The following is a 24,810-nucleotide window of genomic DNA, read 5'->3' as shown; positions in this document are numbered from 1 at the left end:
AGACTAATTCATTTTAAATGACCTGAAACTGGAAGTTTAATAAGTTTTACACTGCAGGACAATATAAACTTTGGCTGTCTTAGTCAAGCATGGCATTTTAGCTCAGGCCCATTAGATATTAGCAATACCCAGAAAAAAGAGAAAGTAAAGGGTGAAGTGACTCTTTAAAGTCTCTGATCATGGACTCCATACATTTCCAAACTTAAAATTATTATTCTTGTTATTTGAATGAATTGGAAAGTTCCCATTAGAAATGGGCTATTTCCTCTGCATGCGGTCTCGTCATATCCTGAATGCCTCCATCTTTCCATCCTTATACACAGTACCCACCCATTATTATATGTTGAATCTGAGTTTTCCATTGCTAGATTTTCATAAGGGCAGGGACTATATTTTTTCCCCATTATATCCCACCTTGTACTATACATATTTGTTGAAAGAATGAATGACATCTCTTTAAGATGGAATGCTAACAGCATGTTTTCTCCTTAGCCCAATTGTTTTCTTCAGCCTAACTTATATTAAAAAACACTTAAAATTGATGCTTCAATTTAGACTTGTGAGAAATAAAGATTGGTAGTGGAACACTTTCCATTTTCTTCTTTAGTGTACTTTCCTGCACTAACTCTAGACTACTTTAAATTATATGGCTTCTAAAAGGAACAAAATATTTATAGTCTTATTAGTCAGTAGGGATCAGATTGACTTTTAATGTATAGTCAACCTAGGTACTAAAATTAGAAATAAAACTATGTAATCTATAATGTGAATTGTGCTAAGATTAGAGTCTCTGCTAATTTACAATTATTTATCTTCCCCCTTGATAAATCTTTAGAACTATATGACTATTCATATATTTTCAAAATGAATCAAAGGTGGCCTCTGTGTACTGGCCCATACATTAATATTTCACTAAAGGCTGCGACCCATTAGCTCAAAAGCCTGCTGGAATAAAATTCAAAATTCAATTCAATTCAATTATTTTTAAAATAGTCCAAACAAGCTACTTTTGGTCATTTAGAGTCTGCTATACTTTGTATCCCATGTTTTGCCAAATTCACTTACTAGGTCGGGTAGCTTTTTCATGGAGTCTATAGGATTTTCTATGTACACTATTATGTCATCTGCAAACAATGACAGTTTTGTTTCCTCCTTTGCAATTTGTATACCTTTTATTTCTTCTTCTATGATTTCTGTGACTAGGACTTCCAACACTGTATTGAATAGAAATGGTGAAAGTGGACATCCTTGTCTTGTTCCTCATTTTAGTGGGAAAGTTTATAGTTTTTGCCCCTTGAGTATGATATTCACTGTAGGTTCTTCATATATGGCCTTTATTATGTTGAGGAATGTTCCCTCAATTCCCTTTGCTAAATGTTTTTATCACAAATGGGTGCTGTACCTTATCAAATGCTTTTCCCGCATCTATTGATATGATCATGTGAGTTTTGTCTTTCATTTTTTTATGTGATGTATTATGTTTATTGATTTGTGAATATTGTACCATCCTTACACCCCTAACATGAATCCCACTTGGTCATGGTGTATGATCTTTTTAATGTATTGCTGGATGCAGTTTGCCAATATTATGTTGAGGATTTTAGCATCTATATTCATCAACAATATTGGCCTGAAGTTTTCTTTCTTTGTTGTGCCTTTATATGGTTTTGGGATTAGGATGATGCTGTCTTCATAAAAGGAGTTTGGGAGTTTTCCACCATTTTAGGTTTTTTGGAATAGTCTGTGAAGGATAGGGGTTAGCTCTTCCTTAAATGCTTTGTAGAATTCTCCTGTGAAACCATCTTGTCCAGGGCTTAGGTGTGTTGGAAGTTTTTTTATTATTGCTTCAATTTCATCTGCTGTTACTGGTTTGTTTAGGCTTTCTGCTTCTTCTTCAATGAGTTTTGGAAGATTATATTTTTCTAGAATTTTGTCCATTTCACCTAGGTTTTTGAATTTCTTGGCATACAGCTCTTTGTAGTAATGTCTTAGAACCCTTTGTATTTCTTTGGTATAAGTTGTAATCTTTCCTCTTTCATTCCTGATTGTGTTTATTTGGGTCCTCTCTCTTTTTTTCTTGATGAGTCTGCTTAAAGGCTTGTCAATTTTGTTTATGTTTTCAAAGAACCAACTCCTGGATTCAATGAGCTTTAGAATTGTGCTTTTAATCTCCATGTTATTTAATTCTGCTCTGATCTTGGCTATTTCCTTCCTTCTACTTGCTCTGGGAAGTCTTTGTTGTTGTTCCTCGAGTTCTTGTAAGTGTAGGGTTAGTTTGTTTGTTTGTTTGAAATATTTCTTTTTTAGGTATGCCTGTATTGCTATGAACTTCCCTCTCAGGACTGCCAGGACACAGTGGTGTCCCATAGGTTTTGGGTTGTTGTGAGTTCAGTTTTATTTGTTTCCAGAAACTTTTTTATATCTTCCTTAATCTTGTTCTTGACCCATTCATTATGTAATAGCATGCTATTCAGTCTCCATGAGTTTGAGTATTTTGCAGTTTTTTTTTCCTTGAGGTTGGTTTACAGTATCAGTCCCTTGAGGTCAGAGAAAATGCTTGATATGATTTCAATTTCTTGAATTTGTTGAGGCTTGTTTTGTGTCCTATTGTGTGGACTCTCTTTAAAAATATTCCATGTGCATTTGAAAAGAATGTGTATTTTGCTTCTTTGGGATGAAAGACTTTCTATATATCAGTTAAGTGCATTTCATCTAGGGCATTGTTCAATGTCACAATACCTTTGTTGATTTATTTTGAAGATAGATCCATTTTTGATAGTGGGGTGTTAAAATGCCCTACTATTATTGTGTCATTGTCAGTATCTTTCCAGAAGTCCTCTAAGATTTTCTTTATGTATTTCAGTGCTCCTATGTTGGGTATATATATATATATATATATATATTTACAATGTTTATGTCTTCTTGGTGGATTCTTTCCCTGAGTATTATGAAGTGACCTTATGGGTCTCTCTTTATGGCCATTTTTTGGAAGTCTATTTTGTCTGATATGAGTATTGCTACCCCGGCTTCTTTTTTCCTGCCCATTGCTTGGAAAATTTGTTTCCAGCCCTTCACTTTCAGTCTGTGTAGGTCTTTTGTCCTGAATTGGTCTCTTGTAGGCAGCATATGTGTGGTTCATTCTTTCTTATCCATTCAACTATCCTATGTCTCTTGATTGGAGCATTTAATCCATTTACATTGAAGGTTATTATTGATAGGTAGTTATATATTGCCATTTTCATACCTGTGTTGCGCTCTCTCTCTCTTTTCCTTCCTTTCCTTAAAGCAGTCCCTTTAGCATGTTTTGCAGAGCTGGTTTGCTACAGGTGTATTCATTTAAACTTCTATTTTGATTGAGAGTCTTGCTGGATAAAGTAGCCTTTGTTGCAGACCTCTGGTTCTCATTACATGGAATATATCTTTTCATTCTCTTCTGGCTTGGAGTGTTTCTATTGAGAAGTCAGCTGTTAGCCTTATTGGGGCTCCCTTGTATGTTACTTCCTGTTTCTCCCTTGCTGCCTTTAAGATTCTCTCTTTGTCTTGAAATGTTGCCATTTTAATTATGATGTGTCTTGAGGTGGACCTCTTTGGGTTCCTCTCGATAGGGACTCTCTGTTTTTCCTGCATTTGTGTGACTTTTTCTTTCATCACATTAGAGAAGTTTTTCATCATTACTTTTTCAAACAAGTTTTCTACCCTTTGCTCTTCTTCTTCTTCTGGTATCCCTGTTATACTGATATTATTACATTTCATATTGTCCTGCATTTTTCTTAATCCCTCTTCACTCTTTCTGGGCCTCTTTTCCTTTTCTTGCTCTTTCTGGGTGTTTTTTTCTACCCAGTCCTCCAGTTTACTGATCTGATCCTCTGCTCATTGAGCTGACTTTTGATTCCTTGTACTGTATTCTTCAGTCCAGAAATTGTATTCTTCATTTCCTCTTGACCCTTGTTGATAGTTTCTATTTCCTTTTCCATGTTGATATAGTTTGTAGTGAGTTCACTGTAGTTTCCCTGTAGTTTTTAGTAATTTTCTATGAGCTCATTGAGCTTCCTTATAACCATTGCTTTGAATTCAGTATCTGATAGTTGACTTGCATGTCTTTCATTTAGCTTTCTTTCTGAGGCTTCCTCCTTTCCTTTCATTTGGGGATTGTTTCTTTGTCTTCCCATTATTTTTGAGACTCTCCTTGTTATTCTCTGCTTCTTATATTGATCTGTTCTGACTCAATGAATTTGTGGCATGAACTTCTATGGTAGAAGACCTCTGAGATTCAGTAGTGTGGTCTCCTTGATCTCCTGAGTTCGCTACTCTGGGGCTGTCATTTATGTTGGCTCTCTACATGTCTTTGGTTTTTTATTGTTGTTGGGTCTTTTTTTGGTGTGTTCTTCCCTCCAGATGGTTAACTGAGGGTTACTCTGTCCACTGGGTCTTTTGTTTTGTTATGCAGGCATGGACAGGTTGTGTTTAAGCTGGCTCTTCTTTCTGTATGAGGTTTTGAGGCTTCTCTCTCACCATTTTTCAGTTGTTTATTCTGGGTAATTTCTCCACCATCTAGTTGTATTTCCAGATCAATCCTGGGTGGAGATTAGTGTGGCTTCCACACATTTCTTCACCTTCTTCCATTATTACCTGTTGGTGGTTTCTTTGTTGGTGGGTTTCCTCTTCCAGCAGGTATACTGGTGTTCAGAGCTCCCACCTACTCTTTTATGTGATCAGTTGGAGGGGGAAGGCAAAATAGATTAAGACAGTGGTAACATATTTTATATTATTTAAAATACCAACCTGTAGAGAAGAGATAGGAGATCCTTTGGATATGTATAGTGTTATCTGTGATATTTCACACAACTAGCCACTTTTTAGAAAGGATGGAAAGAAGATAAGACTCTTGTTGGGGAAGGAAGTATTGTGAGTTTGATCTATAAAGCAGTGAGTTTGTGGGAGGTCAGATTTTGAGATAAAGTGAGAGTAAAGGATAGAAAATAGGTATAGTATGTGAGAGAATAGAGTTAACCACAATGGTAATAAAGTTTCAGAAACAATGAAGTGTGCTAAGATTTGGGAGGGTTGCAGTGTTGTATTTACAATTGTATGGAGCAGCAATTATTTACAATACCAATGGAGCAACAATCATATGGCAGAATCTAAGTGATCTGAATAACAAGAATAGGAAGTGCATGACCCAGAGTAGTATGCTACTGGGACACAAGTGAAGTGAAAGGAGGAAAATTTAAAATACAGTATGAAGGAGAGAACAAGGAAAACCAGTCAAACAATGCAATTTAACAAAAAAAGTGAAGAAGGCTAAACAGAAAGAATATAAACAAAAAATACTAATAAATAAAGGATGTAAAAACAATGAAAAAATAATAATAATACAAATACACAATAACTTGCAAGTTCTCTGGAATAGCAAAGTGAAATTTGTCTCACTGTCTCAGTTGTTGGGATGACCCCTCTTTGGATCTAACTCTGGTGCTTTCACAGCTCCAGGTTTTATTGTCTCACTTGTGGGAATTTTTTTAAAAAAGAAAATTAGAAGAAAAAAAGCCTCCTGTTGGCTTTAAATTGGCCAAGCCAGTTCTGCTGGTCTTCCTGGCTGCAGTAGGCTGAGGGGTGATTGGTTTCCCTTTTCTCCCTTCCTGTGCTTTTGTGGAGATGGGGGCCAGATCTGAGCCGCACTCTTCACAGTTTCCCAGCCTCCAGCCCAGTTACTCAGTTCACTGCCAAGGCCCCAGTGCCTTTCTGCACCCATCCTTTGCCCTCAGTTCAGCAGTTGTGTTCTTGAAGTGCACCAATTAGGGGAAACAGACATACCACCTTCTTGCTCTTTGCTGTCCTAGATGCTAGTGACTCTCAGAATCTCTTTAGGGTAGTTTGGCTCCCCTATTGGGTTAAGTTTTTCTGGGTATTGCTGACTCCCTGTGCCCTGCTGCTCTACTCTGTGCAGGTGCAGGGAGGGGTTGGAGTGTCCCCACCTTCCTCTTAGCAAGGCAGTTGCCCACAGGGTGGGGGCACCACCATGGTTGGGGCATTGGACAGGGCACATGCATCCTCTACCACTGTGGCTGGGGCAGTGGGTGAGCACACAGTGCCTCTTGGCTGAAGGTTTTGGAGTACACCATCCTGGGGCCTACAGGTGTGAGCACTTGGCCTCCACTGCTGCAGTAAGAGCCCAGTCCAGGGGCAGTGGTGTTGGGTGGGTGCCGCCCTCCACTGCTGTGTTGGTAGCCATGGTGTTACTGTTCCTTCTGATCACATCTTTTCCTTAAACCTTTTCCCAAATCATTTGAACTCTATATAACATATAGTTATAAAGAGGTTAACCCCTGAAAAGGTATTCGTAGAAATTCATATCCAGGAAATATCTTCACTGCAAGCACTCCATTAATCATAAAAAGAACATTTTACCACAATTTCAAAGTCAGATCTCCTAACTACAAGGACCCATAAATATATTTTCAAAGGTGTATAACTAGCACCATTCCTGAAAATATTACATGCCAAGTGATGTACATATGAACTTCTTTTAGGGGAGAAAGTCCCTAACCTTTGTTTGATTCTTCAAGAGATTAAGAAACCCAAAAAGTTAAGAACCACTACTTTACAAACTCCTGTAGGCTACAATTCTCTTCTTCATTTTATATGTGTACATTATGCACTACTTTGGGTTGGACTTGCCTCAGCTGGATGGAGCACAGAGTGTAAGGAAAAGATGTAAACCAGGAAGCAAATTTACCAACCAAAGTTCCGACCACTCATGACAGTTGAATCTTCTAAGCACAACCTGATATTCAATGATATAGATACTATAAATATATGGCACAGATAGTCAGTTATGCAGATTTGAGGAAAAGCAGTCAAGTGTTCCAAAAGGTGAGGTGATAATAGGAACCATCAGCATGTATAAGTGGAAATCTCCCTCTAGATTCAGAAGAGGATTGGCTCAGGAAATTGGAGGCTGTTGTCAGTCAAGGGATTCTCACAATGGGGAATGGCTATATTGGTGAGAACCAGGCTGGACTGGAAAAAAAATGTACCTTTATGGTAAAAAGGCTACCAATAAAGAAGGAAGGAAGGGAATGAGGGAGAAAGGAAAAGAAACAGAGACGGAGAGAAAAAAGAAAGAAAAACAGACAACTATGGTTTCAGGATCCTGGACAGCAAACAGCAAAGGACCAAGTTTCCTGAGACATATGAAGCAAATGAGATAAGCTGTATGATTTCCTCAACTTAGTGCCTTGAGGTAATCCAGACAGAGCAAGGAAGATTCCCTGCATTGAAGAGACAGATCTTAACATTCAAGGAAAACAAAGCAACTAGAGTTTTTAGAACAGAATATTGAAAGAAGACAGCCACAGAGACAGAACTCTGGAGATGTTTAGAGGGTTCCTCTTAAGTATTTAGCAAATTACTGCTCAGCACATGTGTGTAAAGAAACTACATGAGCCTGAAGAATAAGTTTCTGAAAGGATTAAAGTTGGATCAAAGTGCTCACACAAGGCTAATAATATTGCCTGTTCCTACTAAACAGGTTGGGAAAAAAATTATTTTATGGATATTTGTTAGAATATAAAAAAAAAAGGATGTGTTGCAGCAATGAGAAGTTTTCATCCCAAATGGGCCACTGCTCTTGACTCATCTAATAAATCACAAAAGCAAAAACTGAAAGAATCAAACTGTTTCCAAGAAATTTAATCGCATCCTAGAAAAAAGATCAAGAATACTCACAAGGACAAATGCTCTGGCCTGTGTGGCTCGGTTGGTTGGAGCATTGTCCTGTAGACCAAAAGATCATAAGTGTGATTCCCAGTAGGGCAAATACTTAGGCTGCAGGTTTGGTCCCCAGTTGGGGCACATGCAAGGGGTAACCAATCAATGACTGTTTCTCACATCAATGTTTCTCTCCCTCTCTTTCTCCCTCCTTTCCCCCTCTCTTTAAAATCAGTAAGTATGTGCTTGAGTGAAGATAAAAAAATACTCATAGGAACACAGAAAGAGCCAGGACCCAACAAAATAAAATTTCCCACAAAGATTACCAAGTACATAAAAATGTATGAAAACATGACCCATAATAAAGAGAATAATCAATTAACTGAAAGCAACTCATAATTGACATACAATTAGCAGGCAAAAATATTAAAACATTTATTACACTGTACTCCATTGTATTTCAAACTTGTAGACATGAAAACTAAAATGTGAGATTAAAAAATTAACTGGATGGGATTAATAGCATATTAGACATGGTGAGATGAAAGACCAGTATATGTGACAACAGCAATGTAAACTGTCCAAATGATACACAAACAGAAAAAGAATAGCAAAAAAAAATTGAAAAGAATAAGAGCATCTTTGAGCTTTGGGACCACTTAAAAAAAAAATATATATATATATATATATACACACCTTTAGAAACAAAAATATTTGAGAAATAGTGATTGGAATGTTTCTAAATTTAATGAAATGTATAAATCCACTTATCTAAGACACTCAGTGAACTGCAAGCACAAGAAACCTATAAAAAGGCATAGGTTTCTACAGCTTATCTTAATCAAATTTCTCAAACCAGCATTAAAGATGAAATTTGAAGAGCTGTTAGAGAAAAGGACACATCACACACAGAGGAACAAAGATAATAAGGATGATGTCAGAATTCTCAGTGGAAACAACACAAGTGAGAAGACAGTGGAGGTATATCTTTAAAATACTGAAAGAAAACAACTGGTAACCTTGATTTCTCTACCCAGAAAAACAAAACAAAACAAGACAAAGCTTTCAAAAGGCTACACAGTGGAATACTATTCAGCTATAAGAAAGAAGAAAATTTTACCCTTTGTGACAGTATGGATGAACCCAATGAACATTATGCTAAGTGAAATAAGCCAGTAAGAGAAAAAAAAAACATAATGATTTCAGTCATATCTGGAATCTAATGAACAAATGGAAATAATAGGAAAAATAGGAACAGACTCATAGATAGAGAACAGGATGACAGTTAGGGAGGAGAGGAGGTTAGAGGGTGGAGGAAATGGGCAAAAAGAAAAAAGACCTTATGAACATGGACAAGTGTGGTGATTGCTGATGGGAGGAGGATATAAGGGGACTAAATGATAATGGAAAACACAATAAAAATAAATTAAAATTAAAAAATAATAAAACCACAATGAGATATCATCTCACACCTATCAGAATGACAATTTAAAAAGTGAAGGCAAAATAAAGATGTTTTTAGACATATAAAAGCTGAAAGAACTTATCGTCAGAATTTTTGCACTTCAAGAAATGCTAAAAGTTCCTCATACAGAAAGAAAATGATACCAGATCAAGATATATATCTACACAAAAGACTAAAAAGCACTCTAAATGGTAACTATATGGGCAAATATATGGCTTTTAATTTAAATTTTTATAAAAGATATTCACTTGCCAGGGGATGAGGGAAAGGAGTAATAAATAGGCAGAGCAATGAGGATTTTTGAGGTAGTGAAAATACTCTGAATGATATTATAAGAGTAAATACATGCCAAATATTTGTCAAAAATCATAGAATGTGCAAGACTAAGAGGGAAACCTAATGTAATCTATGAACTTTAGGTGATAATAATGTGTCAGTGTAGGTTCATCAGGTATAAAAAATGTACTACTGGTAGGATACAAGGGAGGCTGTGCATGTGCAGGGGCAGGAAGTATACAAAAAAATTTCTGGACCTTCTGCTTGGCTTTTCTATGAATCTAAACCTGCTATGAACACTAAAGTCTATTAAAAAGATAATTGGTTACTTAAATATAATTAGTACCAACACATTTTGTACTTATAATATATTTATAAATGAAATATATAATAATAATATAATGAAGTCATGAGGGAAAGAACAAGAATAAACAAGTGTTAGGCTCTTACAAAATACGTGAAGCAACATAATAGCCCTTGAAGGTAAATTGTGATAAGATGTACATTATAAATTCTAAAGCAATCACTAAAATCACAAAGCAAAGAGAGCTCATGAGCCAACAAATAAAATAAAATAAAATAAAAATTAATAATCAGAAAATGACAGAAAAATAAAGAGAATTGAACAAGATTCAGTGGAAAAACAATAACAACATAATATACTTAAACCTAATGAAAAAGTTCACATTAAATGTAAATCATCTAAACATCCCAACAGAAATTGTCATATTAGATAAAAGAACAGGACCAAACTGTATGTTGCCTACAAGAAACACACTTTAAATAAAAGACATGACTGGGTTAAAAGTAAAAGTATAGGAAAATATGTACCATGCTAACACTAGTCAAAGAAGTTGGAGTGACTATTTTTACAAAAGTAAATTTCAAAACAAAGAATATTCCCAGGTAAATTAAGGTCATTTTAATAATAAAGGAGCCAGTCAATCAGGAGGACATAGCAACCCTAAAGGTTCCTGTAATAACAAATTTTTTAAGTACATGGAGCAAGAAAATGATAGAACTGCAATGAAAAATAGTTAAGTTCACAACTATGGTTGGAGATTCTCAAAACCTCTTCTCCATAAATGGTAAAACAACAAAAATATAAAAGACTTCAACACACTATCAACCACAATGACCTAACTGACATTAATAGAACATTCCACCTAAGAACAGCAGAATACACATTCTTTTCATGTACACACAGAGCCTTTAACCAAGATAGCCCATATTCTGGACCATGGTACAAATATTAATAAACTTAAAAGCATTCATGCTATAAAAATTATGCTGACTAATCACAATGGAATTAAATTAGAACTCACTAACAGAAAGATACCTGGGAAATTCCCAAGTATTTAGAAAATAAACATCACACTTTTAAATTGTTGCCATCCTAAAAAGGTTTGAAAAAAATAATCACTGAATAATCTCAGCAATCTTGAGAAAGAACAAAGTAGGAAGGATCACAATACTTGATATAAAACTACATTATAAGGTCACTGTAACCAAAACAGTCTGGTACAGGCATAAAAACAGACACATAGATCAATGGAACAGAAGAGTGAGCCCAGAAATAAACTCAAATCTTTATGGTCAATTAATACTTAACAAAAGGGGCATGAGCATACAATGGAGTAAAAATAGCCTATTCAATAAATGGTGTTGGGAGAACTGGACTGATACATGCAAAAAAATGAAACTGGGCCACCAACTTATGCCATACACCAGAATAAATTCAAAATGAATAAAAGATGTAAATGTAAGTCATGACACCACAAAAGTCCTAGAGGAAAGCATAAGGAAGGAAAATTTCAGACATCCCATGCAGCAATATTTTTATTGATATATCTCCTTGGGCAACAGAAATAAAGGAAAAAATAAACAGTGGGACTACATCAAATTAAACATAGCTAAAGAAACTATAATCAAAATGAAAATAGAAAGGATCATATGAGAGAACATATTTGCCAATAATGCCTCAGACAAGGATTTGGTTTTGAAAATATAGAAGTCATACAACTCAACACCAGGAAGATAATCAATCCAATTTAAAAATGGGCAAAGGACCTCAATAGACACTTCTGCAAGGAGATGAACAGATGGCCCATAGACATAGGAAAGGATGCTCAGCATCACTAGCCATTAGAGAGATACAAATTAAAACCACAATGAGATATCACCTCACACTGGTCAGAATAACTATCAACAAATCAACAAACAACAAATGTTGTGGAGGATGTGGAGGAAAGGGAACCCTAGTACACTGTTGGTGGAAATGTAGACTGGGGCAGCCACTGTAGAAAACAGTATGGAATTTCCTCAGAAAACTAAAAATGGAACTGCTTTTGACCCAGTGATTCCACTGCTGGGAATATACCCTAAGAATCCCAAATCACCAATTCAAAAAAGTTATACACCCCTATCTTCATAGCAGCACTATTTACAATGAACAAGTGCTGAAAGCTACCTAAGTATGCATCAGTAAATGAGTGGATCAAAAAACTGTGGTACATTTACACAATAGAATGTTATGCAGCATAAATAAAGAAGGAATTCCTATCCCTCGTAACAGCATGTATGGAACTGGAAAATATTGTGCTAAGTGAAATAAGCCAGTTGGTGAAAGACAAATACACTATGATCTCACCTATAAGAGTAATTCTAATGAATAAAATAAACTAATGAACAATATAGAACCACAGGCATGGAAACATGGAACAGACTAACAATGACCAGAGGGGAGGGAGTAGGGAATATGGTGGCAAGAAGGGGTAGTGATTAAAGTACATGTATGAATGACCCATGGACATGGACAACAGCGTGAGAATTGACTGTGAGAACAGGGAGTAGGCTGGGCAAAGGGGGGAAAATTGGGACAATTATAATAGAACAATAATTAAAAAATGATAAAAATTTAATCAGTGGATGTTCATTATACTTTTGATAGTATGAAATGATTTGATTTGAACTTTTAAAATAACTCTGGATATGCCATTGGTATTATTAGTAAGAGCAGTTTTAAGCTTGGCTATAGAAGGAAGGAATTTAAGTCCATAGCTGGAGGGAAATACGGTCTTCTAAAAGATATTTTGTTTATATGAAAAAATGAAAAGTTTTTGTTTATATGACACATATAAAGTTTTACTACTTTTATTAAAATCTGAAATTTAAAACATCTCACACTCTTCCCACCATCATCTCTCCTCTTAAATTCGCTTGTTCAAGTGTGCCCTTGGCCTTAATTCTTTCTTAGAGTCACCAATCTAATGATGCCACCACTTTTTGACTATCCATTAATCCTCTTCAGGCCTTGCTTCCATTCTTGTCTAACCAGATGTTGTGGTCATTATAATAATAAATCTTTTTCAAATATTGCTCTCTACAATCTTTTTTCCCTTTCTTAAAAACCCAATTCTCTATAAAACCTAGTGCTTGATTTCAGCTTGCAGCAAACATATGAACATTGTTTAAGGAAAATTCTAAAAGTTTTAAGTGATTTCACTTTAAATCTGTGAACTAAAACCTGATTGACCACCTATTCCATACAGCAACCCTACTATGTGTCTGGAGAAGGCTTATCACCTAACTATTCTTTCTGCCTCTAGCCTTGCCCTACAATCCATTCTCCATTTAACAAGATCAAGTTACTTTACTATTAAAACCCATCAATAGCTTCCATATGCACTTAGGATAAAATCTATGTTCTTTATTGAGGTCTCTGGGGCTGATACATTGTGGCCTTGCTTTCTTCCAGCTCAATTATTTGCCATTCTCCCTTACTACATGATACTCAGGAGTATCTTAGTCAGGCCTCAGGGAATGTGGCATTTTTTGACTATTTACATCCTTCATATTATTGAGAGTCTGCTAAGATTCCCTTCTGGGAAATTTATCTTTCTTGATTGCCCCTGCTTTGCCGATGTATCCCACATTATGAGCTTTGACTACTACTTATATTGCTTTTAATTACTGTTCAATTACAGTTGTCCCCATTTTCCCCACATTACTCTCCCCTGCCCTACCCACCACCTCCCACATTCAATCCTACCCTCACTGTTGTCTTTGTCCGTGTGTGTTTTATACATGTTCCTTGATGACCCTTCCCCTTCTTTCCTCCTTCCCTCTACCCTCACCCTTCTGGTCACTGTTAGTTTGTTCTTTATTTCCATGTCTCTGGTTATAAAAATACATTTATATTGCTTTTAAATGTTTTTTTCACACTTGTATTCTTCCCTTGTAGAAAAAGAACTGTCTTTTATTTCCTATCTATTTTTCTGACTACAAAATACTCACTGAAACTTTTGACCTCTTAACTACTAGGAGAACAATTAGAGAGATAGCCTCTTATGATAGTGGTATGGAGGTATTATATCACAATGACTACAAACTCTTTAATCAGACTGCCTAAGTTCAAGTAGCTATTTAACCTCTCTCAGCATTAGGTTTGTATCTGTAAAATGGAAACAATAATAGTACCTGCCTAATAAAATTGTAGTAAGGATTACATGAGATAATATAATAAGAATGGATCATAGTGCCTAGCATATAGTAAGTATTCCATTATCATTATCTGTAAGCTATACTCATTTGATAAAGATTAAAATGGCTGCTGGAAACAAATGACCATGAGATACAAGGGAATGAGTATTTGTTAAGTGTATAATTTGCGTCAGATATTACAATGGACACTTTCTAGATTTCAGTAACTGGGGGGGAAGTGTGTTGAAAAAATTAAAAAGAAAACACAACATATCAGAATTTGAGAAATTCTGTTCAAACAGAACTTAAAGGAAATTATCCAGCATTAAACACCTACATTAGAAAAAAAAGGAATGCCTCAAATCAATTATTCAGATTTTGCCTTAAGAAAATAGAAAATGAAGAGCCAATTGAAGACAAGTCAAGCACAAAGAAGGAAATAACAAAAATCAAAGTGAAAATTCAATGAAATAGAAACAGGAAATCAATGAAAAAATGTTGTCTGAAGAAATTAACAAAATAATAAACCTCTAGCCAAATGGTCAGAAAAAAAAAACAGCAAATACCAATATCAGGGCAGTACATAATGACATCATACTGTTATGGAAGAAACTCCTAGAAACTCAGTTTCCCTTGCTGACACTGTAAAGCATTACAGATCAGCAAACCTACCAGACTGCAAGCAAAGTGTATCAGTGCTAAGTTCTAATGAGAGACAAAAAGCAAGGGTGGCTAGAGCAGGGTGGCCAGAGACCAGTGACCAATACCCAGTTGGCCAGAGGTTCCTCAGTCAGAGGCTGGGTGGCCAAGAGCATCCTGTGTGGAAAGAGGAACAAGAGAACAAGTCTTTTGTTTTAAGGACTTATGCAGTTCAAGGGATGAGGGCTGAGGGAGTTACATTTTGACTGACAGGTAAAGGTGGTGCCATCTTCCCCCTGGGGAGACATGACCACCCAAGCACAGGTATGTGTTGGGGTCTGTTGGCCCAAATTCTTGTCTTGCTCCAGACTCTATTTGTTCATGTTGCATATGTGACAGGAGGTAGACAGTTAACCAAAGTTGTTTTATTGGCTTTTTCTTTGGGCACTGTAGGCCCATTCCCTACCCCCTTCCAGGCCTTAGAATGAATGCACAGTCTCAAGATTTTCCTTTTCCCAGCTAGTGGAGATGATGTACACAGACTTTCAAGGGCTAACCCCACCTTACCCTACACTGTCATAGTTTTGCTTCTTGTTTGGAGTACCTGGCAGTCTTACGAAACAAGGCTCAGGACTGCTGGGTCAATGGGTGACACATGTTCCTTTGCTTTTAGCTTCCTTTATTAAGTTCTTTGTTAGACTGCAATGGTCAGAGTCATGCCTTTATTTCCCTTCTGGCCACTCATTCCTAGCTGTTATCATAACAATACCAAAGTTTACAGACATGAAAAGAATTATAAGGGAATGTTATGAACAACTTTATGCCCATAAACTTGACAACTTTGAAGAATGGACTAATTCCTTGAAAGAGGCAATTCACCAAACTCACTTAAGAAGAATTAGATAACCTGAAAAGCACTATATCTATTAAAGAAATTAAATATGTTGTTATAAAAACCTGTCTAGAAAGAAATGTCCAGGTCCAGATGACTTCAATGGGCAAGTATAACAAACATTTAAAGAAGAAATATTACCAATTCTATGGAAAATCTTCCCAAAAAATGTAAAAATTCTCTACTTATTCTTGGAGGCCAGCACTATCCTGATACCAAAACTAGGTAAAAATATAGCAAGAAAAGAAAAAAAACTGATGAATATCTCTTTTGAAGATAGATCCAAATATATGTATTATATTTAATTTGCAAAAATTTTAGAATATTTGCATTTGTGTTCATATGCTTATGAACAAAGCTGCAAATACTCTAAAAATAGGATACACACACACACACACACACACACACGTATAGACCTACATCATAACAAAGTGGCACTTAACCCAAGAACGAGAAGTTGGTTTAACATTCAAAAATCAATAACATAACTTACAATACTAATAAAGCAAAAGAGAAGAACCATAAGATGATCTCAATGAACACAGGAGATACATTTTACAAAATCCACCTTCACAGCAAGCTAGGAATAGGAGGAAAATTTCCTCAATTGAAAAGGAGCACCTAAAGGTGAAGGCTTTCCCTTTAAGATCGGGAACAAGACAAGGTTGATGGCTTTCAGAACTTCTATTCAACATTTTACTAAAGGTCCTATACAAGTTAATCAGGCAAGAAAAAGAAGTCAAATGTTTCTGGATTCACAAGGAAGAAATAAAACCAATCACCTATGTAGAAAATCTAATGGACTCTAAGTGAAAATGATGTTAGAATTAATAAGTAGAGAGCATCAAGGAAGCAAGGTACAGATCAATATTAAAAAAATCAAATGCATTTTTATATATCTGCAATGAATGGACAATTGGAGATTTAATTAAAAACACAATACCATTACAATGTCATCAAATCTATGACTAAATCTGAGGCAACACGTGGAAGGTCTATGAAACATTGCTACTAAGAAAAATCAGCCTTATGTTAAAGGAGAAATATACCTGGCCCTTGAGTGAAAGATTCAAGACTGTTAAGATGTCAAATCTCCTGGGATTGCTTTGATACACAGATTCAAAGCAATCCCAGTCAGAATCCCAGCAATCATTTATACATCCTTCTGGTCAAGTCTTTCTCCACAAAGAAGTTTTATCCAATTTTTGTCAAAATCAAAATCGAAGAAACCTAATCATGGACATATGACACACCTAAATCTTGTCTTTGGTCATTCTTCCTTCTTTAATCTCACTGATTAGTCCTTTTTTAAAAAATGATGTTGATAGATCCATTTGTGGGAAGAAAAAAAGAAAATGTGTTTGTTTCAGAAAAATGATTAATTTCTTTAAGGGAAGAAATAGCCAAAATTGGACAGATAAGGAAGGATTAGGTCAATGGACTTTAATCCATTGGTGATTGTGCCAACCAAATTCTTCTGAAGGGCCCTGATAATTTAATAATCAACTTTGCAAAGCCTGGGAACCTAGAAGGCAGCCTGGTATGCTGTACAAGTTGTGTGAGCTGAGAGCCTGGCTCCCATCTGCTCCCACACAGCAGCTGTTTGTCTGCATGGGAGAAAAGCCCTTCACTCCCCACCTTCCTAACTGCATAAAGAAGGGGATGTGTTAAACCAGTGCTTTCCAAGCTGTGTCCATTATTAACATATTGGCCTCAAAACTTTTGAATTGCATACCCCTCCTCCAGGAAACTCTTGGAACATCTATATCTAGTAGATGTATATTTATTTATTTTTAAACTACAAATATACATATATATGTTCAACTATATCAACATATTATATGAATTGTAAATAGTTGTATAAGTAACTTCTTTAACTAAGATGAAAACAAACAGGAGTTCTCACATTTCCTTCCTGAATGTCCACTGATCATGTTGGAGCCCAGGACCAAAACTGGGCCTCATGATCCATCATTGCCAAAGTAGGAGAGTAACAACATTGACAGGGGCTGCTGAGGTCCCAACCCGCCTTGACAGCATCAGCTTCAATTTTGCATGCCCTATGTATTATAGGTCCAGTAATTAAATCAATTTTGAAAACCATTAAACTAGCTGTTCCCTAAGCACCTTCTTTTTTATTCTCAAAGAACCCATTTCCTCATTAAATTTCCCACCATGTAGAATATTATGAATTCCTGCTACCAGGCATGCAGCAAACTGTACAGTACTAGTACAAATGTTTCTGGCTAGAGGAACATATTAAACTTAATTTTTCTTTTGTTTTGTTTTTCAACATGACCAGCTTCAGCCATCACACTACCATGCAAAGGAAAGTAAGAAGAGAAGGTGGGACAGACAACTGTGAAAAAGATAAAAGAGAATTTTTTAACAGCTAAACATAATAAAGTGAGTGAAGTCCACTATATAGACCATTTCTTTTCATATAAAAATTATCCTAAGAAAGACACCCAGAGGGACAATAGAATTAGATACAAGCTTTAATGCATCTTCCAGTAAATAGCTTTCCATGGCAGAAGTTTCTGTGCTGCAGGTAGTTCTAAAGGAGGGCTACCAGGGGTCACCCAGTGACATATTAAAGTACCGCTTTATAAAAAGAAGGAAACGCCATGTGTCCAGCCTGTGTCTCCAGACAGCAGGACCCTGCACTGCATTTTGGATCTGGGGTGCCCAGACTGTGCTGCATTTCTAGTCAGGATCCCAGAAGGCAGGTGGCCACTGACTTTGGGATGGCTTTGTTCCAAATTCCCACAGGAAATTCAAGAAGTCACCAAAACAAACAAAAAAAAACTTGTTTTCTGACACTGGGATTTAGTCTTGAAATGAGGTCCTCTAGGAGTCAGTTCACCCTCAAGGACAACCTGGGGAAGGGAGTACTTTTCTCCTAAAATCCAGGTTGCTGACCTCTTCAGCTATAGCAAATAGCCTCCATGACAACTCATAAATGTGTTTTTCAGGACTCTGCCCTTCCATCCACCTCGCTGGGATGCCCTAGATGTACAGCCCCTGTTGGAGCCATCCAAACAGTTTCCTCCTGCTCACTACAGTTGGGAGAGTTCATCTGAGTGTTGGCATAGAGGCGGTGTACATAAATTCAAAGTATAATTATTCTTTTATATTGTATTGCAGCCCTGACATGCTCACCTCATCATTAAAAGCCCTGACATGCTCACCTCATCATCAAAAGCATTATAAAGATAACTAATGCTTTCTGTGGTTCTCTGTGAGCACCCTGCATTCCAGGGGGCACTCCACAGACTTGGGCCATTGCTGAGATCTTGAACAAAGCTATTGATGAGCAGTTCAATTGTATTTGAACTAGCAAACCCCAGACTTAATGGAGCACGTTCACAGATCTATTGCAAGCTGCTGTGGAAAGCAAAGCCTCATCTTTTCTGCCAAGAAAGCTTCTCTCCACATCAAAGAAGGCTTAAATTCTGGGAAATATATGCAAATTGTTCCCCTCCAGTTCACCCTTCAAAAAATGAACTCACCTGAGGGATTAGCCTAATACAATAAGATCCACAGACAACAAAGGAGCTGATCATCTTTCCCTGAAGACAGAAGAAAGTATGTGTGTCAATGCATTAATATAACTCCTCCACAATCAGCAAATGGGGCAGGGATAGGACATAAGCCACTGTTCATCCCACTATCATGTCCTGGATGCACACATGTGCTTCACTCACACGCACACACACACACACACACACACACACACACCTGAAGAGAAACAGAGACAGAGAAGAGAGGAAGAGATGTGAGGTTCTTCTCAGCCATCATCTTCCCCATTAACATACCTTTTCCTTTCCAAAGTGATTCTCCTCTCCTCTCATCTCATAGCTAGTCAAGTTCCTTTTCATTAATTAAACACCCAACTGTTTCCACTTAAAAATAAAGTATGGTATCATTTTTATAGGTGAGGTTGTACTGTTTTGTAGGCGAGGTAAGGTTGTACTCAGGAGCAGGAAGCAGAACTGGGGGCCCTGGGTTGGGATACTGTCATCTGATTTCCCAGGGGCCCATGCATCTCTAGCCACTGCCATTGCTCAGATGGCCCTGAAGTGCCACCAAAGCCACTCACAGAGCCCTTCTTCTGTTTGCCAGGGCTTGGCAGCCTTGCAATGTGTGCCCACTTTCCTCTCTGAGATCACAGTTTCTGGATCACCAGGGAGCACATATGATGGTATTATGGGAGTAATGAGATTATACATGGTCACATTACCATCTTGTTCTTCATCTTAGAGCCCAAATGTCACAGCAGATCAACCACAGGCTTAGCTCCCACCCCCTAGAACACCCCCCAAGCATGGTTCCCAGGACCTATCCAGGCCCTGACAGCCTCTGGCCTGACTCGCAGGAAAAACATTGAAATCCTTGAGCTATCCTTATTCTTAACCACATTTTTATTGTAGATCAATAACAAAAAGAGAGTTGATCAATGTTGGTTGAATAGCTAGGTGAGACCTATGAGTGGGATTACTATGAAGAAAGTTTCCCCAATACACAAACAGGCTACAGCTGCCAATTTCTACAGCCATATACAACATGGCATAGCCATGTTGTAACCTCTTCCAGGGCAGGGCCAAGTGCTCTTCATCACCATGCACCCAATGCTTACCAAGTCTTACAACTGTAAGGGCACAGTGAATGTTTTTGGAGTTAATGAGCAAAGCAGCCTTTGCAGGCCCATGGAGCTTTGCCTGAGGTGTATCCTCATTAAAAATTTGTGAAAGCAGACAATCTCCACATACTCACCTCCTGTGCCTGAAAGTCACAGAGCAGCTGCAAAGTAGCAAGGCTCTCTCCTTGGGCTCAGATGTCAGCATGTTTTATTTTAAAAATTCCTATTTGGAAGGTAATTAATAGTGCTAAAAATGGCAAAGAAGTATAAAAATGACCCCAAGTGAAGGTTATGAGCATTGCAAATTTACTGTCTCATTTGTCTCTTCATTTGAGAGAACTGAGGATTGGAGGGATCTCTAAATGGTTACCCCATGATTTTGTCTCTGAAGCCCAACCGCATTGGGGGATACTTGGTGGGATAGTGAATTAGCATCCAGCAAAGCCTGACAAACTGGGGGAAGGGAGGAATGACAAAAGATATAAACAATGGAGGGAGCCCACCTGGCCCTGAAGTGTCTGCTGACAATTGCTTTAAGACACTTCCAAAGCTTTCCTAATTAAGACAGGCAAAGAAATGACAGTCATCCACAAAGTAAATATCCTTACTTTCAAACTCTAAATAAAAAGCTTATGTACATTTTTAAAAGCCTAGTTGTTATCACACAATTTGCTTATGGAATCTGTCACTAAATGGCCTTCACCCCTCTCATTTTGCTTCTTCCTTTCTTTACTTCCTCCTGGTGCTTTTCCTTTCTGGTTATGAGACAGGCTTGATCTGGAGCAGCACTTCTGGGTTCGAGTGGCTCAGGATCATAAGGCTGGAGAGGTGGCTTCTCTCACTTCAGGTCATATAATGAGAATTATTTTCAGTGGTATAATATTAATGACTTATGTTCACATGTTTATCAAGTTTATCTGTGAACAATAAATTCATAAGATAAATATTTATTGTCTATGATATACATTTGACCACCTCGTTGTATTTTACCTTCATGTCAAGACTATAGTTAACTATATACAGAAGGGTTCTAAACATGCTTTCTGTAAAGGGGCGGATAGTAAGTAATTCAGGTTTTGTGAGCCATAAGGTCACTGTAGCATTATTAAACTCTACCTATGGAACCCAAAAGCAGCCATAAAAAATTCATTGATAAAAACAGGCAGAGGACCAGATGTTGCCTGCTGCCATAGCACTCTGACCCAAATCTACAGAAACATCGCTCCATCAGCAACCTTAGCTATTGAACCAAAAGTGAAGTAATTTGAGAGGGGGGGAGGCTCTAAGGAGCCAAAAGAGGTCCTAACAGGTTGGAGAACCAAAACTTTCCTGATTTATACATAGAATAAGTACTCAAGTCCATAATCCCTACTGATATACTTATAGAAAATATTCTTATAAACTGCATATACTTATTCTGCCTATTTTTGTAAATAAATTTTTATTGGCACACCGCCATGTACATTTGTTTATGTATCATCTATAACCTCTTTCCTGAGCAATAGCAAAGTTGGGTAATTGAAACAGAGACCCTGTGATTTGCAAAGCCTGAAATGTTTGGTATTTGGCCTTTTAGAGAAGAAGTTTGCCAGCCTCTGCCTTAGATTATAATTTTGAGGACTAGACTTTGAGAAATCAGGACCTATAATATAACTGTTGGTCATATCACTCCCTCAACAGTTAATAAAGGGCCCATTGTTTATATATGTTTATAAATATAACATTTGCAGAAGGAAAAGAGATATGGGTCTACTAATTAAAAATGAAGTCAATTAAGACAATTCAAGTAGGTACTCATCAATAGTTACATCTTACACAAATATTTGCTTGGCATATTGATGCTAACTCCCCTAAAATATCTAGTCATGTAAATATTCAGCTTTACCACTCATTAGTATATTTGCTTTGGTAATAGCTACTTTTTATCTTTCCCTAAATAAATGAAATGTATATGAAAAATTCATTAAATCCCACAACAGTTTTATCCCCTGAATTTTTAAAAACTTATCAGACTTTCTATAAGTGTGGGATTCCTTTGAAGAAGCTAGACAAGTTAAGGTCATTGTGAACCCCATCAAAAAAAGGATAATGAATAGATGATTAATGAAGCTAGTTTTAGGCTGTTAAATGAAATGTTAAATGAATGGTGAAATAAAATGCACACAAGCATTATTTAGAATTTGAGAAAATAATAGACTATAAGGATAAATGGAAACCAAGAAGCAAATTCAACCATTTCTGAGGCTGAGCAAACTTAACAGATAAGTTTCTATAGTAGCTAACATTCATTCTGAACTTGTCAATATGTTCCTGCCTACCTCAGTACTTCTCATAACTGTCAATGATAAAAGAAGTAAAAAGTGGTAAGTTCTCAAAAGTTAAGAATGAGTAATTATTTTTAAAATGTTTAAGAAACTTGAATTTGGAAACCATGGCATCAGGATGGCCCTTTTTCTTAGCTGTATTTCTCTCATCTTCTCTGTCTCCACACATCTGCACTCTGTCTTCCTCTATTTTTTCTATTCACTCCGTCTTCTCCTTCTCCTTTCCTTTATTTCTCTAACTTTCTTTTTTTTAAAGATTTTATTTATTTATTGTTAGAGAGAGGGGAAGGGAAGAAGAAAGAGAGGGAAAGAAATATCAATGTATGGTTGCCTCTTGTACACTTTCCACTTGGGACCTGGCTTGCAACCCAGGCATGTGCTCTGACTGGGAATTGAACCAGTGATGCTTTGGTTCCCAGGCTCACACTCAACCCACTGAGCTACAACAGCCAGGGCTCTAACTTTCCTTTTTGTTTTTCTGTCTCCTATTTTATTGCCAAACCTCTCATTGCCCACTGGTGCTCCCTCATTCTAACAGAGTAGGGAGTTCATTGGGGTGTCCCTCCAGTCGCAAGTGTAATGGAGGTGGAAACTGCTTTCCCTTCACTAAAATCACAGGGTTTGGATGCCTCCAGTTTTATCTATCTTCATTCAGAAACAGATGTTCTCTGGTACCTAGAACTTGTCATTTTAGGCAAGAATACATGTCCTGATTTAACGTCTTAATATTAACTGGCTGATGGGTGTTCAGCTACATATATTATATCCTGTTTAATCAAAGTTATTTGTGTTGTCATTTGAGGTTCTTCATTCCTTTGAGGAAATTATAATCTAATTTAAGAGAGAAAATTAAGGTAAACCTTTCAGAAAACATTGAATATTCTAAAAGCACTAAGGACAAGATAGAATAAATAATGTGTACAGCATTCTACCTTCTTGCAAGGGCTGGCTTGAAACTAGCTTCTTTCATCAACCTTTTCCACATGAAAATTCTTGAAGAGGAGTTCATAATTTGGAACTTATGGACATTCAGCATAAGCATGAGAACTTCTGAATGAATATATATTTGTGTTTGTTCAAGCAATGTTCAGAGAGAAGAGCTAGTAGCTCTCTTCCATAAGTACCATGTTCACCCCTATACACAGAGACACACATGCACATACATTCAAATGAAGAATGAGTAAGATTTTAGCACAGAAGATAAGATGATAGGTTAAATAAACAAAGGTGAAAAAGTTGTCAGTGACAATGAATAAAAGTCACCTGTGTGTCAGAAACCCTGAGGAGACCAATCCACTGACCTCAGTGGGGCTGCTTTTCAGAGGGTGGAGGAAGGTGAGATCACAAGACAAAGATTAGAGGAACCCATAAAAGCCTAGAACTGTCAAATGCAGTATAAGAAGAAAAAGACTCATCAAAGGTTTTTGAGCAGAAAATATAAAATCTGTTGAAGATAATATGCAGGATCCACTAGGCAAGAAGAACATTGACTGGAAGAGCCCCTCTAGGAAACTTTGCAATGAGATAAGGCTAGAAGGAACTCTCCCATAAATGGTAATACAAAAAAAGTGGGTACTGAACTTTACAATGTATCAAAGCACACAGAAAAATAAATAAAAATCCAAAACACTCATTTGATCAAACATGTCCAAAGATAATATTTGCTTAGGCTATATTAGAGCTGAAATTTATCACCATGACAGGAAGTTTCATTTTTAATAGAACATGATACATCATGTAGATATTCAAAGCAAATTTACAAATAGCATGTCTGTTGTGTCTTATTTCCAAATAGTTATTTTTTGATGTCTTCTAAAAATTTTGTTTTAGTGTCAATGTCCTTAACTGCTATGAAGGAAAAGTGGTTATACTGGAAAGTTGATGCTGATGGGGGTCCAAGTTTAAAAGAGTCTATGAACAAGCAAAAATGATTTAAAATACAGAGGGGGGTTGAGTTATTTAAAAAGTCTCAGATGTACTACCGAAAGACATTTAAACACCTATAGAAAACAGCAGTTTTGAAGTGATGGTGATTTTAATATCAGAAACAGCTACAACTTTATTCTTTTAAATTAATTTAGTTAATATTGAAGAAAATCATTCAATGCTTTGAAAAATAGATAAACTTGTCTCTCTTTTCTGTCAAAGATAAGAAATAAGTAGAAGGAAAAGGAGAAGACTGAGTTAACTACATACTTCATTATTATACATTTCTATGACCTGGGGGAAAGCTCATTTGAATTTTACTCTAAAATATTTTAAAATAAATATTTATTTATTTTTAATAAATATTTATGTATTTAAATAAATATTTATCTTAAAATATATTTTATTTAAAAATAACAATTACAAATATGAAGCAGATTAAAAATTTATATGC

At 36.5% G+C, this 24,810-nt stretch overlaps 1 long non-coding RNA gene across 1 annotated transcript; it reads left to right on the top strand.

Annotated features, from left to right (window-relative positions):
* Positions 1–1,218: 1,218 nt before the first annotated feature.
* On the top strand, positions 1,219–17,623 carry LOC118500453. The gene is made up of 3 exons (XR_004903011.1): positions 1,219–1,351; positions 8,591–8,594; positions 17,612–17,623. It is a non-coding gene; the product is annotated as an uncharacterized LOC118500453 (long non-coding RNA).
* Positions 17,624–24,810: the final 7,187 nt, after the last annotated feature.

The sequence above is a fragment of the Phyllostomus discolor genome, chromosome 5, assembly GCF_004126475.2.
Source record: "Phyllostomus discolor isolate MPI-MPIP mPhyDis1 chromosome 5, mPhyDis1.pri.v3, whole genome shotgun sequence".
NCBI classification, from domain to species: Eukaryota; Metazoa; Chordata; class Mammalia; order Chiroptera; family Phyllostomidae; genus Phyllostomus; species Phyllostomus discolor.
Note: the sequence above shows the minus strand (reverse complement) of the source record. Positions and strands in the feature narration are given on the sequence as shown.